The 19,568-nt window shown below is 42.3% G+C and overlaps 1 protein-coding gene across 3 annotated transcripts in view; it reads right to left on the bottom strand.

The window, feature by feature from the left end:
• Window positions 1-19,568, bottom strand: part of SGSM2 (small G protein signaling modulator 2) — a 484,755-nt gene that overhangs the window by 188,387 nt on the left and 276,800 nt on the right. The window lies entirely within an intron of this gene.

The raw sequence follows: 19,568 nt of genomic DNA, 5'->3' as shown, positions 1-19,568 counted from the left end.
CTGAAACGCAAGATAGCGACCCTGCAATAAGCTTGGTGAAAGACATGTTATCCCAGGAAGACGCTAGCCCTGGCCCGGATGCTCCAGAGGAAGCCAAGCAGATATGGAAGGAGAAAAGCAGGCTATTCCTCTATGAGGGTAAGCTGTGCAGAAGGCTTGTCAACCACCGGACGCACGAGCTGACCTGGCAGATAGTGGTCCCAAGGCGAGATGCAGCAATGGTCCTGGAGGCCTACCATGACAGAGCGGGACACTTCGGGTGGAAGAAACTGGAGTTCCTACTGAGAGAGCGGTTCTACTGGGTCGGCATGAGAAGGGCCATCAAGAAGTGGAGCAGGGACTGCGGCCCATGTCACCTCAGAAGGAAGGACCGTACCAGCCAGCAGACACCCTTGAGGCCCATCATCACCAGGCAGCCTCTTGAGCTGGTAGCTCCGGACCATGTGAAATTGGCTCCAAGCCGGTCCGGCTACATCTATGCCCTGACAATTGTGGACCATTACTCCCGGTTCCTGGTAGTGGTTCCTGTTAAAGACCTGACAGCCCAAACAGTGGCCAGAGCCTTCCAGCAACACTTCTGCCGTCCACATGGGTATCCGGAACAGGTCTTGACAGATCAAGGTCCAGAGTTTGAGGCTGAAGTATTCCAGGAGTTCTGCAACCTCTACGGCTGTAGGAAGATTCGGACAACGCCTTACCACCCGCAAACCAACGGGCTGTGTGAGAAGATGAACAATATCGTCATTGATCTCCTCAAGACGTTACCCCTGGAAGAACGCAGCCTGTGGCTGGAGAAGCTGCCAGACCTGATTGACTTGTACAACCATATCCCGGTGAATGCTACAAATTGCACCCCGGCTTACCTGATGCGAGCATGACCAGGTAAGCTGCCGATCGACCTGGAAATGGGAGTCCTGACACCTGAGGACACCTCCCCAGATGCGGACTGGGATACGGAACAGCGGCTACAGTACAAGAAGGTACAGGAGAGTGTGGAGAGGAGTCTGGCTCAAGCGAGAGAAAAGCAAGAGAGGCTCTTCAACCAACACGCCCCTGCTGGTCCCCTGGAACCTGGTGAGCAGGTCCTGAAGCGGAAGAGAAGGTTACACAAGCTGGATGACCAGTGGGAGAGGGACCCGTACACAGTACTGCAGTCCGACCACGACAGACAACCCGAAGGTATGTGTGATTACCAAGGATGGAGGAGAAACCACTAGCACCGTCTCCAGAGACCACCTAAAAAGGTGCCCCGAGCAACTACAGAGTCCAAGTGAAGATCAAGATGACCTTGAACCCGCAGAGGACAAGGAAGAGATGATCAGCACAGTTCTCGGAGAGTTCCCCCAGACCTGGACTCAGATAAATGGCACAATAGTGGTACCCGTCCTACACTTCCTTCAGCCTACCCAGCAGGATCCTACAGGAGGACAGGAAGAACAAGAAGAGCAAGCGGCCCCAGAGGCGGAAGAACCCACGCCAGCAGCCCAGGAGAGTCAACCCTCTGCTGACAGTGAGCCTGCCATGCCTGCGGTAAGCCAAAGGACCCGCAGACAGCTGCCTGCCCTGCCTGTACACCCAGCTAGTAGTTGTACCCTCAATGATAGTGGGGAAAGCCAGGTTGGTCCACCACCAGACAGTGGGTTAAGGAGGTCAACCAGGAGCACTAGGGGTCAAACACCAGCTCGCTGGAGGATATAGGTACAAGATCTAAATGTACCATGTATATATTTAATATGTTTGTTACCTGTAACTAATAGTGTTTTCTCCAGTTTGTCTAGATATATGGACTGACAGGTTATGAACTTTGGATAACCGGAACTACCTTGTAAATAGTTGCACTTGGTGCCTCTTGCGAAGACGGCCACGGAAGAAAAACCTGTCTGGCGTGGTCCCGAGTGGTCCAAAGTAGTTTGCTTCGCCTTGCAGCCACGCCCAGGGCCAACGTTTGGGGTTTGCTTTGGACAGGTCCCCGCACTGGTTGAGACTTCGCCTTATTGGGTGAAATGGACACCAGGTCACAGGCCATACTGTGACCTAAAGAACTCAATATGTGGTGTTGTTTGTTATTTCTTTCTCTGTTGTGTTTATGCTATAATTTATACCCTGTATCGTGTTTCTTGTTTAGTCCCGGAGTACTAAGCTTTACTAGGGGGGAATGTGTCACCCCAGGCCTGGATGCCACAAACTTGTAAGGCTGTGTCTGAGAGCAGGAGGGAGGTTCTCTGGTCATGGACCATTTGCATGCAGCACCTCCTGTCCCAGGCCAGTAGGGGGAGCAGGCTGCCCCTATAAAAGCTGGAACTGAGGGCAGGGTTAGAGAGACCAGGACCCACTTCTGAAGCATCCAGAAGGGTTCCCAGAAGAGAGGGACAGGTCAGCCGCAGCTGAGGAGTCCAGGAGGCAAAGGAGGAACATAAAGTCAGGGACAGAGGCGACGAGAGCTGGTCCTGGCAGAGAGAGACTACACAACCGGACACTGGGGTCCGAGGCTGTCAGGGTTGGGGGTCCTGCAGCAGATAACCAACCCGCAAGGGATTTCAGGTCCCTTGGCCTAAGAAGCCTGGAGGCTCCACCACACAGAGGGACCGGTACAGCACGGAGAAGCTACAGGTACCTAAGGCCCGAGTCGCAAGCCATACAGGCGTAGTACACGGCAAGCTCAGGGACGTGGGCTATCATACCACTAAAGGGGGAGATAGTCAGCAAGGGCAGAGAGAGAACGGTAGGCCTACCCACTCACCTTGGCAAGTGGAGCTCACCTGAATGCCCTCAGACACCCAGGTTCATTCCTACCCTGTACTCCTGGTGGGTCTGTGATAAGTTCTGCAGTAAAAGACCCTGGACTGCATTATTGGACTCTGTATGATTACTGCGGCGCCTGCACCATCACCTCCAACATCCTATTACACTGCCCTGAGGCTACACTCCTCCCGTGGGGATTTGTACTATTCCCTGCTGCATCCCCAACACCAGCCTCAGCGGTCAGCCTTGCAGCGGCGGTCCTCCCTGACCGCAATCCACGGGTGGCGTAGTCGGACATTACCTAAAACATATAAAAGGCTGCCACTGGTCTGACCACCCTGAGCCACGGGACCGGGTCGCCACTACTACTCCCAGCATTGCCCTGAAGCCCGGTCCCGAGTGCCCCACGGCCCAGGGGGCGAGTCACCTGCATGCAGCTGGTCTGAAATGTCAGTCCTCAGGAGCACACTGCTCCACGGCAAGAAGGAAGCCATCATGCAGAGAAGTGCGCTCCTGAAGAAGACGATCATAAAACCCCTCAAACTGTATGCTGACTACATAGTTTTTTTGTAACTTGTTATAAATGAGGTTTTAGCAATAGGATGTGGATATATGGTCATAGAAAAAAAAACAGACTTAAAATAAACAGGCAAGATTCTGTTCCCATGAAGATGAATAGGTTTGCCTGAGTGCTGTATATATAAAATGAAAGTATATGCATTCTTTAAATTCTCAAATTATTACCTCCACAAATATGATTTTTGGGTATAAAAAAGTGACTTTTTTTATATAAAAATAGTACATAAGGGAATAGAAATTTGTGAAAACTTTTTGACGATTATCATTTTAATAATATTAAATTTCTACTACTTATAACAATGAGTCAATTATTGTAGTTGTTAGGCTCTATTAGCCAAATGACACAATACTTTTTTGCATCATTTGCACTAATAGTAGAGCAGACCTGTCCCAATACTATGCTGCAGTGCTCTCACATAAGAGGGGTTGTCCACCTCTGGGGACAATTAGTTTTTTTTTTTACTTGATTTGGGGCTAAAAATCATTTTTGCTATTTGTTTTTTTTTTTAAATTCTGCACTATTTTGCTTTTGCATTCTCTTTGTTTCCCTGTACACTGAACTTTGATGTGGTCTGTGGTCATATAATAGCTGATAAAGGGTCAGCTGATATATGACCAAGCTCAAAAATGGTCCTGCTCTGCTGCCATATTGAGGTCAGTTGACACTACGTGAAGTTTAATACTAGAGATAGTACCGCTCCAATTAGGTACACCTTGTCGTGGTGGGATGGCTTTTAGGCTATCTGGATTAAAATAGTGTTAACTACGTACCTTATGTTATTTACATGTACTATTACTATTTAGGGAATATGCTCATTTTGCGTTTTATTATGGGTTTTGTCTGTTAAATGGCCACAGTGTGAACATGCTCCTACACATTGCACTTATACCAACATATGTTACATCTCATTTCTTTGGTTTTGCTGTAGTTTTTTATACATTGTACAAACAAGTGTGTGGCCCCCCTTTTCTGAGCTACGCATTTCATCTATATAGCTTTCCATGGGTAGGTGTCTGAACAGTCGTGCCTGGGTTCTACTTTGCTCCTATCTATATTGAGGTCGGCGGACATAAGTTGGATACAATCGGATGTAAGGTGACTAATTATTTAAAGCGAATCTGTCACCAAGTTTTTGCTACCTAATCTGAAAGATGCATAATGTACAGTCAGCAACACTGATTCCAGCTATATATCACTTACTGGGCTGCTTACTGTAGCTTTGATAAAATCACAGTTTTAATTAGCAAAAGATTATCACTAGAGGACTAGTAAACCTGCTGCCTGTAATCCTCAATATTCATGAGTTATAACCCCCCCATTCCACTGATTTGCTGGTTTCTGCCTGTGTACAGTGTATACAGTAAGATGTCAATCAGTGGTGTGGGTGGGGTTATACAGGGCTCAGCATTCACAGAATTGGTAGATCTGCAGCAGATAAAACTGTGATTTTATCAAAACTACAGCAAGCAGCCCAATAAGTAAGACATCTCTGCAATCAGGATCTTTGCCCCTACATTATGCTGCTCTCAGATGGGATAGCAAAAACCTTGCGAAAGATTCCCTTTAAAAAATGTTAATTTATAAAGGCCAAGTATTTCCATATTACATAAACTGCCTATTATTTTGCTATTTTTGTCACAAGGTGTCTTTTGTCTGTTATGGGCTTGGGCTTTGCCGCAGTCATCTGTACAGATCCCTCCATGAGTAAATATTTTCTTACTAAGTCACTGCATGTTTGATTTTGGATCTACTGACTAACCAGACCAATTCAGATATTTTAAGAATATCTCAGAAGTGGAGATCATCTTTTAAGTCACTCAGTTTGGAATGGTGTACCCATGTGGCATGGTTTGAGCATGTCTGCGACTGAACATCAATGGGAAGTGACGGCTGTTCTAGCTGTCAGGATACCGCTGGCACAGGGTTATTATGGGTGTCAAGTGTTATTAAGACAAGTTCTATGTTTTGGACATAGATGCTGCTATGATCATGGCAGCTTGAGAAAAGCAATAAGTAACCTCTGCACACATCCTTTATTACAGCCAGGGGATTTTATCTACACCTTTCAAGCACTGAGATAAATAATACTAAAGCGATTTTTTTTACTATGGTCTAAAATATTAAAATAAGTAATATTTCATCAATTCTCGGTTGCTCTAGTGATGATACATTCCTGGTCCTCTGCTGGTCTCTGTTAACCAGGTAACATTAATAAATTGGCATGTTAACACATAACTACTGCAGCCAATCACTGGTGAGATGTCAAGGTCACTGAAGTAACCAATGTGGCCAGTGATTGGCTGCAGCAGTCCCAAGTTGTGGTTGAAACTGCATTGCTGGAGTCAGGAGAACAGACACTGACAGAATACATGGGAATCATTGAAGTTGGAGCATCAGGGGATTGGTAAGGCGAGTTTTGCTTTTCTATTATATTAAAATATTGTAGCATGTAGGTAAAAATATCATTGGGATGGAGAACCCCTTTAAGAAAGGCTTTACTGATGTCGTCAAAAGATTTTAGAGCAAGGAAGATCCATATCAAATTCAATCACTGGAATTGTTTTGGTTGTGTACAAGTATGTAGACATAAGTTTAAATATAATTAAAGGGGTTATGTGCTTTAAAAAAATGGGCCATGGGTAGGTAATGATTGAAAATAGAAAAACAATCAGTACTTACCGGTTGTAGACACATTGCACCAGCGACACTGGTAGACAGGGCTGCAGCAATGATATCCAAAATATAACATGTGACCGCTGTGGCCAATGATTGTCTGCAGCAGTCATGTGTTGCACCAACCTAGTAACATTGTACTGTACTATTCCAAAATAAAGCATGCATTATAATCTGTAAGTCTGCTCCATCCAAACCTAAAATCTCCTAGTATCCCTTGCGGGTTTAAAGGGGTTGTCCACTACTCTGACAACAACTTCTGAATCCCTATGTTTTCCCCAAATAAAATAACAACCCCTATACACACCTCTGATGCTGGCGCTGTAACAGCGGTGACCGTACTGGTTCTCCTGAGGATCGTGTGACATTGCTATGTCACGTGACCCCTGTGGCCAATCAGTGGTAGCTTCACTCTTCTCTCCTATGGATGTAATTAACATACGGAGAAAGTGAGAGAGCAGCAGTGCTCACTTCCTCCAGATGTCTTGATTTGTCCGACGAAGGGGATAGTGAAGAGGCTGCTGATTGGCTGCAGGGATTGCTTGACAAAACAATGTCATGTGAGCCCCGGGAGAGACAGTGCCAACACTGCTAGAACACTGCCGCCACTGGAGGTGAATATAAGTGTTATTTTACTGTGGTGAAACAGAGGGATACCGGAGGGGTTGTCTTTAATAGATCTTTCCTTAGTGATTTGCATTCTGCGTCAACTGCAAAAACTCCAATAAGCTCACACAATGTGGAGTCGCCTGCAAATTACAGCTTTTTGTTTCAGTTTGCCTCCTCGAATGCACTTTATACAAAGATTTTGTCTCGTTAACAGAGGGAAAAGGTCAAAGGTATATTAGTTTTCTCATTATGGCACAGAATAATATGCATCGGAAATGTCACATGTGACTATTATGGCATTAGGGAACTGCTGGAAAATAACAAACCCACTAAGGCATTTAAATCAAGCACAGCTACAGTTTCTGAGCCATAATCACAGCTGTGAGACGATGTAAATGCTCTTCTGTTCCTAAGAGATGATGTTCGAGCTGAGCTGTGCTGTCTGGGCTATTATGGAAGCTGACAGTAATAATTAGCAGGGCATATTAATCATAGCGCTGCTATTAAGATTGCATTACACAGGGAGCACAGGTTAAAGTCATTTGTGATTTATCCCATTGTTTCCCATGGAGCTCGAATTAGGGGCAGTCCTTTACAATTTATTTTACAGCTCAAGTGGACAGAATAATCCAGCGCTTCTCGTCTAAATTCTGAATCGTGCAGAAATGAAAATGCCTTGAGGTTAAATCTTCTGAATGGGAAAATTGACTCCAATTCCAAAATATTCATACTAGTTATATATGGTTATGTTAGTAGCGTAGAAAGTAATTATATATAATAATAATAAATATTATTTTAGCTAATAATTATACATAATAATTACTCGCTTATTTAAAAAAAAAAATATATATATATACAGGGCTCAGCTATTTCCATTGGTCCTGTAGATTTTGAATGGAGTGATAGTGGGCATGTGTGGGCACCACTTGATAGTGTAGTGTTACCTCTGTTTATTCATGTTTGCCACTTTCCCAATAAAAGTCAACTGAATGGTGTGCGCAGTTCTCTCTATTAAAGTCCATAAGAGTTTTTAGAAGCCACCATACAAAGTTGAGGTACTAGACCTGCAGCTGCTTTTACAAAAGTAAGCTTCAGAGCTAAAACTTACCAACATTCTTTGTTGGCCTAAAGATTTCTTCCCAACCCATTATTGTCTTCCTTGATCTGCATTCTGAGAAGTGTGTTCTTTACGCCAGGCATTGTGCAGTTGAAAAACATAATTATAGATGCTCAGCTAAGCTGTATAATACGCTGACCATCAGTGCGAATGCAGCTCTGTACAGGTTTTAAGCCTTGGATCAGTACAATATAAGTAAAGCAATGTATTTACAAAGCTACTTTATAAAACATGCATATCAATGCCTGAGCACTTGGACCATCCCACGTGGTTCTACCAGTCTAAATTACCATAAAATCAAATAGTTATGCAAACTTGGGTCATACTGTAAATACCAAGGCTGTGGAGTTGGTAAGCCAAACCTCCGACTCCTCAATTTCCATGACTCCGACTCCCTCATACATGACTCATGCTTAAGTGATAAATTTATTGTAGCACAGATTAAACTCAGCTAAAAGTCTAGACCCTTAGATCAGGAATAGGACAGACGTATAGAATATTTCATAACTTTCCCAAATTCTTATGAAAAAATATTCCCCACAAACTGCATTGAACTACTGTACCCAATTTATTATATATTTTAGGAGTCGGAGTTGGTCCATTTTATAACGACTCAGACTCCACCAAAATGGGCTCCGACTCCGACTCCACGACTCCGACTCCACAGTCCTGGTAAATACATCATCATTGCATCCGCTTCTCAACAGAGTTGGACTAGGTACGAGTCTGCAGACTGATTTCATTTGTATAGGGATTAAAAAGTTTGCGGGGACTAGGATAATGATGATATTTCCATAGGAGAAGTACAGCAGCTCAGATCACATTCATTTCAATGGGAGCTAAACTGCAATGTCCAAGAACAGTAAGCACACAGCATAAGAAGCTGTGATGTTCTGGCTTTGTACACTGTGAGCAGTAAATGCGGCTTCAGGTAACAGCTGAGAAGTGGGGGAGCCAAGTGTTGGACCTCCACCGATCTGACAACCTCTCCAAAGGAGAGGTTATCAATATGTTACAAAAGCACCAAAATATAACTCTGTCTCAAGTACATATTATTAAAGAAAGTAAAAAATGTCCTAATTTATTACAAAAGCTCTACCATTTAGAGGGAAAGATGAAGTCGAGCTCTCCACGGTCTAACTATCTTGACAGTTATTTGAGACTTCCAGTCTTTGAGCTGGGAAATTGTGAGCAGCATGAAAACACAGAGAAGAGTGGTGCTGGTGCTTATGCTGGACGCAGTGATGTATGAAGCAATGTAAGATAGAACCCTGTGTTTTATCGAGAAGCAGGCTAAAGGGGCTAGAAGAAACTGTTAAAGAGTTAAAATCTGTTATAGCTTTGACTCAGTTTGTCTGCTGTGGAGTCTGCATATGTATTGAAAGACTCAGATTAACCATTTAGAAGCAGTTATGTTGCCCATAGGAGATTAACCCTCTCTAGTACATTAACCATTTAGAAGAAGCTATGCCCTCTTCTTGCAGATTAACCTTCAGAAGCAACTGTATATTTTGGGATGCATAAGACAAAGATACATGTTATTGCATTGTGGATAAATAAGAATATCTACAGTACAGACCAAAAGTTTGGACACACCTCATTTAAAGATTTTTCTGCATTTTCATGACTTTGAAAATTGTACATTCACACTGAAGGCATCAAAACTATGAATTAACACATGTGGAATTATATACTTAACAAAAAAGTGTGAAACAACTGAAAATATGTCTTATATTCTAGGTTCTTCAAAGTAGCCACCTTTTGCTTTGATGACTGCTTTGCACACTCTTGGCATTCTCTTGATGAGCTTCAAGAGGTAGTCACTGGAAATGGTTTTCATTTCACAGGTGTGCCCTGTCAGGTTTAATAAGTGGGATTTCTTGCCTTATAAATGGGGTTCGGACCATCAGTTGTGTTGTGCAGAAGTCTGGTGGATACACAGCTGATAGTCCTACTGAATAGACTGTTAGAATTTGTATTATGGCAAGAAAAAAGCAGCTAAGTAAAGAAAAACGAGTGGCCATCATTACTTTAAGAAATGAAGGTCAGTCAGTCTGAAAAATTGGGCAAACTTTGAAAGTGTCCCCAAGTGCAGTTGCAAAAACCATCAAGCGCTACAAAGAAACTGGCTCACATGAGGATCGCCTCAGGAAAGGAAGACCAGGAGTCACCTCTGCTTCTGAGGATAAGTTTATCCGAGTCACCAGCCTCAGAAATCGCAGGTTAACAGCAGCTCAGATTAGAGACCAGGTCAATGCCACACAGAGTTCTAGCAGCAGACACATCTCTACAACAACTGTTAAGAGGAGACTTTGTGCAGCAGGCCTTCATGGTAAAATAGCTGCTAGGAAACCACTGCTAAGGACAGGCAACAAGCAGAAGAGACTTGTTTGGGCTAAAGAACACAAGGAATGGACATTAGACCAGTGGAAATCTGTGCTTTGGTCTGATGAGTCCAAATTTGAGATCTTTGGTTCCAACCACCGTGTATTTGTGCGACGCAGAAAAGGTGAACGGATGGACTCTACATGCCTGGTTCCCACCGTGAAGCATGGAGGAGGTGTGAGGGTGCTTTGCTGGTGACACTGTTGGGGATTTATTCAAAACTGAAGGCATACTGAACCAGCATGGCTACCACAGCATCTTGTAGCGGCATGCTATTCCATCCGGTTTGCGTTTAGTTGGGCCATCATTTTTTTTTCAACAGGACAAAGACCCCAAACACACCTCCAGGCTGTGTAAGGGCTATTTGACCAAGAAGGAGAGTGATGGGGTGCTACGCGAGATGACCTGGCCTCCACAGTCACCAGACATGAACCCAATCGAGATGGTTTGGGGTGAGCTGGACCGCAGAGTGAAGGCAAAAGGGCCAACAAGTGCTAAGCATCTCTGGGAACTCCTTCAAGATTGTTGGAAGACCTTTTCCGGTGACTACCTCTTGAAGCTCATCAAGAGAATGCCAAGAGTGTGCAAAGCAGTCATCAGAGCAAAAGGTGGCTACTTTGAAGAACCTAGAATATAAGACATATTTTCAGCTGTTTCACACTTTTTTGTTAAGTATATAATTCCACATGTGTTAATTCATAGTTTTGATGCCTTCAGTGTGAATGTACAATTTTCATAGTCATGAAAATACAGAAAAATCTTTAAATGAGAAGGTGTGTCCAAACTTTTGGTCTGTACTGTATATGAAATAAAGTTCAGACTTAATAAGGTGGTGAGGACAATTTTTCATGATTTGCGTTTTGCAAAGCACATTGGGATGCACTGGTGAAATAATATACAATCTTTGTACTTCATTTTTCTTGAATTTAAGATGAAAAAAGGTAAATCGATTCTTACATTATATTCTACAGAGCAGCGACTTGGCAAAATGGCGAAACAGGCAAACTGATTTCTTCGCCCTGAATCCTGACAAGGTCTGAGCCCAAGGCCAGCATTCCTGTAATCATGAGGGATTAACTAATGATATGTATTTGAGAAAAGTCTTGGTACGTCATTTTCTGTCACTTGTGCTTTTCTCAAAAACTTTGGGTCCTTTCTAAGTAATATTTACAGATCAGATAAAATGTGTCTTTGCAGGAAAGTAGAGTAATATAAATCGTGAGATATTATTCACTAACATAATATTATAAACCTGGACCTGAATGCAAAGTAAGAAAAATTCACCTAGTAGAAAACATAAAATATTGGAGAAGCTGTCTTCAAAACACAAAATGCAATTCTAGAAATAAATGTGCCGTTTTACATTTCTGAATTATTGTGCACATTATGCAGAGCTTGAGCTACTTGGGAAAAACAAGTGTGCTAGTAAATGAGACTAAACCACAGGGCAGTAAGCATGGCAATCAATTCATATTAAATGTTTATGTCAGCACTGGAAGTTTTTTGTCGGCAGCATAACATTTTTCATACGTTTTTCAAAATCCTTTTTTTTGTTTTACTAAAATCACAAATGCAGTTTTAGTGCTAACCACTGAGCCACCATGTAGTCCAAGACTTGGGACAAAAGTCTGCACTATGTGTGACTGCCGACGGCTAAGTCATGACAGAGTGAGACGCACACACTATCATGATTACCCGTAATTCCAGATGCGAGCAAGCAGTCAAGCGACCACAGGTATGCGATTTGTCAAGGCCAACATCACGCAGATTGACAGCCGCCTTTCCATAGTTTGGCAGAGGGGAGCTGGCTGTCAATGGGCATGACGTTGGCAGTGACGCCCCATCAAAAGAACAGAGTGGAAGAGAAGAAACTTCTCTGCCGACATGACATCACTGGAACTAGGAGAATCACCGGCAGCAATGGTCTATGATCGCTCTGAGCTGGAATAGATCATTGTACGGTTGACCAGGAGGTAGTTAGCAACTAAAAAAAAAAACAAAGTCCAAATAACCCCTAAAGAAGTAAGGCTAAGTTTACATATTTTTAGGCAACCATTTAACTTATATAGCATCCATCATAGGAATCGACCATAAGAAAGCATAAGTTTAATTTATTCTTGTGTACTGGAGACTGTTTGGACTTTTGCAGTCATCTCCATTATTCAACACAAGGGTAGCTGCTAAAAACCGATCATAAAGAAGCATCCGTTTAACTTATACTCCTTTACTAGAGACTGTTGATTGGAGTTTTGAAGTCGTCTCCATTATTCAACTTAAGGGTAGCCGCTAAAAAACTGTACACATAAAACAGATGCATAAACATCATGTTAACAAAGCTTAAGTTAACATATACCAAGTCATTAGAGGCTTAGCTGAACGGGCTAAATTACCTAGCTTTGAATTAATGGAGCAATGTTCAGGAATGGAGGAGCAGATTGAGTGTTAATTATTCACAAGGGTTGGAGAGAAACATGAAGAATGATTTTCATTCTAAAGACCTTTTTCAAAGAACCAACATTCACGAACTCCATATAGACATTTTGCTGACAGCTGAAATGATGATTACGTATTGTGCGATATTAGGTCTGGTTCGTGGGTGGCTGCATGTTCCTGCATCTCTCACTGTGATAAGAGCTCTCGCTTCAAGATTACTTATAGTAATTGGTACAAGGACACCGATGATTAGTTCAGTGTATTCCTTATACAATCTTCGACACGTTGCTTTGACCAGGCTTATGAAAGACATAACTTCTTTTTGGTAATAAACCAAGTTGTATATTCAGATGATTATATTGTATTATGATGATTACATTATATGTATATTAATATTCATAACTGTCCAGCGAATTAAGGAACAATTAAAGGGGCTCAGACTAAAAAAGTAAGACAAGTGATTCCCAATCTCACCGTTCCTCCACATTTCCTGTTGCAACTCTTACAAGTCATCTCTACTTCTTGTTCCTGTCTCAATAAAGCGGAAATGGCAGTTAATGCCTAAGTAGCCAGTCACTGGCAGCAGTGGTGACATGTCTCAGACACAGGCTGAGCGGGCATCTCATGCCTTTTCCAGTGTGTTGAGATGGGACCAGTAAGTGGAGCCCAAAGAGCCCTAAGCAAAAGAGCAGGGAGTGCAGCGGAAAGGCAAGGCTGGGCTGAGTATCACTTTTTTTTTACCGCTTTGAAAAAAAGTATTTTTAGCCCCTGGATAACTCCTAAAATAAAAAGTTAAAACTTTGTAATTGCATTAGTTTATTTGCATTGATCCTACGATACAGTCTGTGCAAAAAATCAACAACTTTATTTACGATCTTGTAGGCTTCAGAGTTGAAATCCCAGTCTGTTCATAGAGCTCGCTAAGGAAAATGTAAAAACACTACACAATATATAGTAATATATTAAAAAAAACTGTTGCAAAGTTTCCAATAGCAAAGAAAAAAAAACACTTTATATCAATGGTGGGCAATTAATTTTCCCAAAGGGGCCACATGAGAGACCGTGACTGTTGTGGAGGGCCGAACCAAAAGGCTGAAATTAATTCTGCTTAATATTAATATTAACATATTAATTATAATTATTTATATTAATTGTATCACTTAATATTGAGTAGAATTAAGTATGCTGACATCCCTCTATATACCGTAAGAGCCCACAAACAGCCCCCTATATATCGTAAGAGCCCCCAAATAGCCTCCTATATACAGTATGAGCCCCCACATAGCCTCCTATATACAGTATGAACCCCCACATAGCCTCCTATATACAGTATGGGCCACCACATAGCCTCCTATATACAGTATGGGCCACCACATAGCCTCCAATATACAGTATGAGCCCTCACATAACTTCCAATATATAGTATGAGCTCCCACATAGCCTCACTATATACAGCGTGAGCCCCCACATAGTCTCACTATATACAGTGTGAGCCTCCACATAGCCTCACTATACACAGCGTGAGCCCCCACATAGCCTCCCATATACAGCATGTGTCCCACATAGCCTATGATATACAGCATGTGCCCCACATAGCCTCTGATATACAGCAAGTGCCCCACATAGCTTCTGATATACAGCATGAGCCCCACATATCCTTTTATATACAGCATGAGCCCCACATAACCTCACTATATATAGCGTGAACCCCCACATAGCCTCCCACGTGCAGCATGTGCCCCACATAGCATCCTATGTACAGCATGTACCCCACATAGCCTATTATATACCACATGTACCCTACATAGCCTCTTATATACAACATGTAGCCTCCTATATACAGTATGAGCCCCTATATAGCCTACAATATACAGTATGAGCTCTCAAATAGCCTCCAATATATAGTATGAGCCCCATATAGTCTCACTATATACAACATGAGCTCCCATATAGCCTCCCATGTACAGCATGTGCCCCACATATGCCTCTGATATGCAGAATGTGCCCCACGTAGTCTCTGAAATACAGCATGTACCTCACATAGCCTCTATATACAGCATGTGCCCCACATAGCCTCTTACATACAGCATGTACCCCATGTGAAGAATATTGGAGATATAATTCCATGTCAATCATTGTATCCTATTTGGCAGAGGATTATAAAGCCCCCTTCAGTTTGCAGTTGTAACAGGACACCTGGCAGCTGCAAAAACCCCAGTCAAGAGACTGTGAGTGACAAATATCCCACCTCTAGTCAACTCTCTCAGGACAAAGGGCCTGTGGCCATGTGGTCCCAAGCCATGTGGGTTTCCTTTAGTTAGACAGACAGGAATTCCATACCGAGCTATGGAAATACTATACGTCTTAGCCATATATCAAACAGATTTTTGAAATCCCGAGGATATGGTAAATGTCCGCCTGGGTCTCGACCCAGTCTAGCATATAGGGATAGGGAGATACACAGTGCAGCCGTTTGGAAATCCATAGGGCCGCTGTGTTTAGTCTCCATGCGTAGCAGGGGCCCCTCTGCATCCGATGACACCAGAAATGGCTTCCTAGGACAATCCATTAAGGAGTTATGACCCATCTTAGTTTCTGTAGTTTCTAGCTGCTAGACGCCAGGGGTGGAGATTTGGGTCCAGCCCAGGGGGCAGAAGAAGGGTGACCCAGAGAGGTTAAAAAGCTCCTGCAGCTCTTGGCCTATTGCTTTTTCTCTGGGAGGTTGCGACGACACATCGTGGGGGAGAAGTCAGCGCGCGCAAGGGTCAATGCTGAGAGTAGTATTCTGCAAAAACTGTCTCCAAAAAGTGTAAAAAAATAAGAATAAAATTAAAAAAATCATTATACTCACCTGGGTTGAGGCGATCGCACACCCTGAGGAGCAGAGAAGAATGACCCGCTGCACCGATCAGTGAGCTCAGCCCTCTCCATTCTTTGTAAGTGGGAAAACTTGCAAAATCAACAGTTTATCAAAAACTTATTTTCCCCACCGTATATGTACACAGATATATAAATGATGTGTGCAATAACTAATGAATTACCCTTGCTGACCTTTCAGTATTACATATTATTGCTTAGTTACAAAATATCAACTAGCCTTCTTGTTTTACTGCTATAATATTCACAACTTCTGCAGTCTGACGAACTTGTTTTAAAGTTCTCGTTTTTGGCTTCTGTGCTCCAACACCTATTGGTTAAACAAAATGTATTCTTCTTCCTGCAGTAATGATTGAAGTATAGCACTTTTCCCAGCTGGACTTTATAAGCCAAGGGATTTTCTGCTGTTTTAATGCACATAAATTATATACAAGACGCTGCTAGAACTTCTAAGTTGCAAATGCTGGAAAATAGCTAAAATTACAGTCAGAAATAAATAAAGTGACAGGGAATCAGCATTTGAGGATGAATGTAGCTCAATTGTTTAGTTATGCCATTTGTGCTGGTGCTATTACATGGAATCAGGGGATTTTACGGAAAGCCAGATGTCGAATCTATTTGTAAACACTAAAAGACATTATTTCACCGGGTAAAATACAAATCTTCATAACAAGGAACAAATTGATTTTTTTTACCTTCAGGCAAATTCAAGACCAAGTCCATTTTAGTAGTAAATTTACTCATTGCGGCCTGCACCACATAGTGATTGTCATTGTGCAGTCATTTGTGACTCACTGTGAACAGAGCAGAGCGCAAACTCCGTCCACAGAAAAACTTCCTGATGGTGGTACTGACCCGTAACAGACATGATAAAGTCCTTGTGTGCACCTCGGCGGCATATTTGCGGCACATGCATACTGCCTGCACTTAAAGGGTCGGTTGCCGAAAACTGGGGCTGGTGGACCACTTTTTAGCTCAGAGCTGCAGCCTACCGGGCATTTGCCCGCTTGGGCAGATAGCCTGTCCGGGCCTGCACCAAGATAATCTTGTGGCATACAATTCTCAATTTCCATCTCTAGCAAAGAGTATCTTACCCTGTAAAGAAGCCTGAATGTAATGTCTTCCCCCATGGCATCATGGCCCAAAATTTTCAATGTCCAAATGATCAAAATCCCAATTCTCCATTTTTTTCGTTAGTCTTATAGTAATATATGCACACATGCTTATTATATGAAATTTATATTTCTCTTATTATTTACTTTAGTCAATGGCAATTCAACAAATTAAAAGAGTTGCATATGTATGCGTCACATCAGAACTTTAACTCATACATTAGTATAGTGTGTATGGGGGCGTTAAACTGAAAAGCTATTGGCCTAACAAGCATTTAGCCAAAAACTATCTAACATAAGGCCTAATGTAAGCTTCAGGTGTTAATATACTAAAGAAACATACACAGATGTAGCAAAACTTATCTTTAGAACCAACGTAAATAACCTGGCTTACCACTTATGTCTTCTGCTACTTGACCCACATTATTTGTCTAGCAGGACCACTTTAACCCCTTCACGCTGAAGCCTGTTTTCACCTTCCTGACCAGGCCATTTTTTCAAATTCTGACTAGTGTCACTTTATGAGGTAATACCTCTTTCATAACATATTATACTTCATCCAGTGGTAAATTTATGTCAATATTTTTTGCGTCTATTTGTAAAAATATTGGAATTTTAGTCAAAATTTTGCAAATTTAAGACTTTAAATTTTTATACCCTTAAGCCAGATAGTTATATCCCACAAAATAGTTAAAAAATAACATTTACCACATGCCTACTTACATCTGCATCATTTTTGCAACATTATTTTTCTGTTAGGAAGTTAGAAGGGTTAAACGTTTTCAGCAATTTCTCATTTTTCCAACAAAATTTACAAAACCAATTATTTTAGGGATTACATCACATTTGAAGTAACTTTGAGGGGCAAATATGACAGAAAATACCCAAGAATGACAACCCTCAAACTGCTCAAAACCACATTTAAGAAGTTTATTAACCCTTGAGGTGCTTCATAGGAATTAAAGCAATATGGAAGGAAAAAATGAAAATTTTAGCCCCAAATTGCTTATGTTCACAAGGGTAACATGAGAAAATGCACCTTCAATTTGTTGTGCAATTTTTCCTTAGTACATCGATACCCCATATGTGGTGGAAAACTACCGTTTGAGCGCACGGCAGGGCTCAGAAGGGAAGGAGCACCATATGACTTTTGGAACGCAAAATTGGATGGAATGGATAGCGGACACCATGTCGTGTTTGCAGAGCCCCTGATGTGCCCCACAAGTGATCCCATTTTTGAAACTAGACCCCTCAAAGAATTTATCTAGATGAGTGATGAGCACTTTGAATCCCCAGTTGTTTCACAGAATTTTATAACGTTGAGCAGTGAAAATAAAAAATCACATTTTCTCCACAAAAATATTACTTTAGCCCCTAATGTTTTCATTTTCACTAGGGTAACAAGAGAAAATGCAATTTCTCCTGAGTACGCTGATATCCCATATGTGGTGGGAAACTACTGTTTGGACACACTGCCAAACTCCAAAAGAAAGGAGTGACGTTTTTGTGCACAGACTTTGATGGAATGGTCTGCAGGCGCCATGTCACATTTAGAGAGCCCCTGATGTGCCTAAACAGTAGAAACCTCCAAGAAGTGACCCCATTTTGTAAACTACACCCCTCAAGGAATTATCTAGAGGCATAGTTATAGTAATGATAATAATGCTTTTGGTTTTACTAATGCATAAATTAATAATGTGGTGGTATGTATAAGTTGACGGGAGTACATCAGACTATAAAAGGGTGTTGTGTTAACCGGGTAAAACCAAATTTTATCAATTCATGGACGTGTGGTACGCTTTGAAGAAATCCTTAATGCAAATGCCAGGTTTCTCACAGCAGGTTTTACAATGGTAAATTGTGTCCTTTCGTATTCCCCTCTTGGAGTATACTCTGCACCTATTCTGTGTTCTTCCCTTCCTCATAGTTTGGTGACCCTCACAGGGAAAATGTTGCCTTGGTTCAATACGGGCACCATCAGTTTCAGAAGTACTGGGACCCTCGCCTTCCTGACTGACTGCCAAACATTAGGGCCTTGATGACTACCACCTGCCTGCACATCGAAACAGCACAAAAGCATTGTACAGGATTGTACATGTGCAAGGCCAACAGTTTGTACCATACTTTTGCTTTTCCCATGGCACTAGACCATGGCACTGGACCTGGTTTTAGGACCTGATCTGAGAGATCTACACCCCCATGAACTTATATATAATCCAGGATACAATCTGGCTTTGGGACTTCAGTTATGGTACCTCGCACAGTGACAAGGGAGCTCTTGTTGCGGCGTACTGTTGCCAAGATAAGAACATCCCTCTTATACTTGACCACCAGCATGTTGTCTCTGCATTGGGCTCTGCTGTTGCCCTTTCTCAGCAGTTGCCTAATTAGCGGCTTAGGGAGGCACCTATGATTTTTTCACATTGTACCTCTGGCAGAGAGGGTCTTAAAGAGTGGGATGCTGGTGTAAAAGTTAGTTACGTAGAGGTAATAACCCTTATCCAGCAGTGGGTACACCAATTCCCACACAATTTTCTCACTCACCCTCAGGACATGGGGGCATTCAGGGGGGTCAATTCAGGTGTACCTCCCTTTGTAAACCCTAAATCTGTGGGTGCACCCTGATGTACTCTCGCACAGCTTGTACAGCTTAATTCTGTATCTGGCCCTCTTACTGGGTAGTTATTGTCAGAATTTTAGCCTCCCTTAGAAAAGAACCAGAGATTCATCTATAGCAATGTCCCTTTGGGGGTTGTACACCTCAGCAAATTTGCTGCTGAAATATTCAAGTACTGGCCAAATTTTGTATAGACGATCAAAGTTAGGATCGTCTTGGGGAGGACACTGCGCATTATCACTATAATGCAAACATTTTTGGATCGCTTCAAATCATGTCCTTGTAATGGCTATACTGAACACCGGTTTGCTGTAGAGAATATCTGTACTCCAGTATTGCCGAATCTCTTTTTTTTGCACTATGCCCATATGCAGCACAATGCCCCAAAATGTCATATTTTCTGCTGCGTTTACAGGGATCCAT

Source organism: Phyllobates terribilis, unplaced genomic scaffold, assembly GCF_046119375.1.
Source record: "Phyllobates terribilis strain yellow unplaced genomic scaffold, ASM4611937v1 Scaffold_2__4_contigs__length_985480577, whole genome shotgun sequence".
NCBI classification, from domain to species: domain Eukaryota; kingdom Metazoa; phylum Chordata; class Amphibia; order Anura; family Dendrobatidae; genus Phyllobates; species Phyllobates terribilis.
This window is presented reverse-complemented; position numbering and strand designations above follow the sequence as displayed.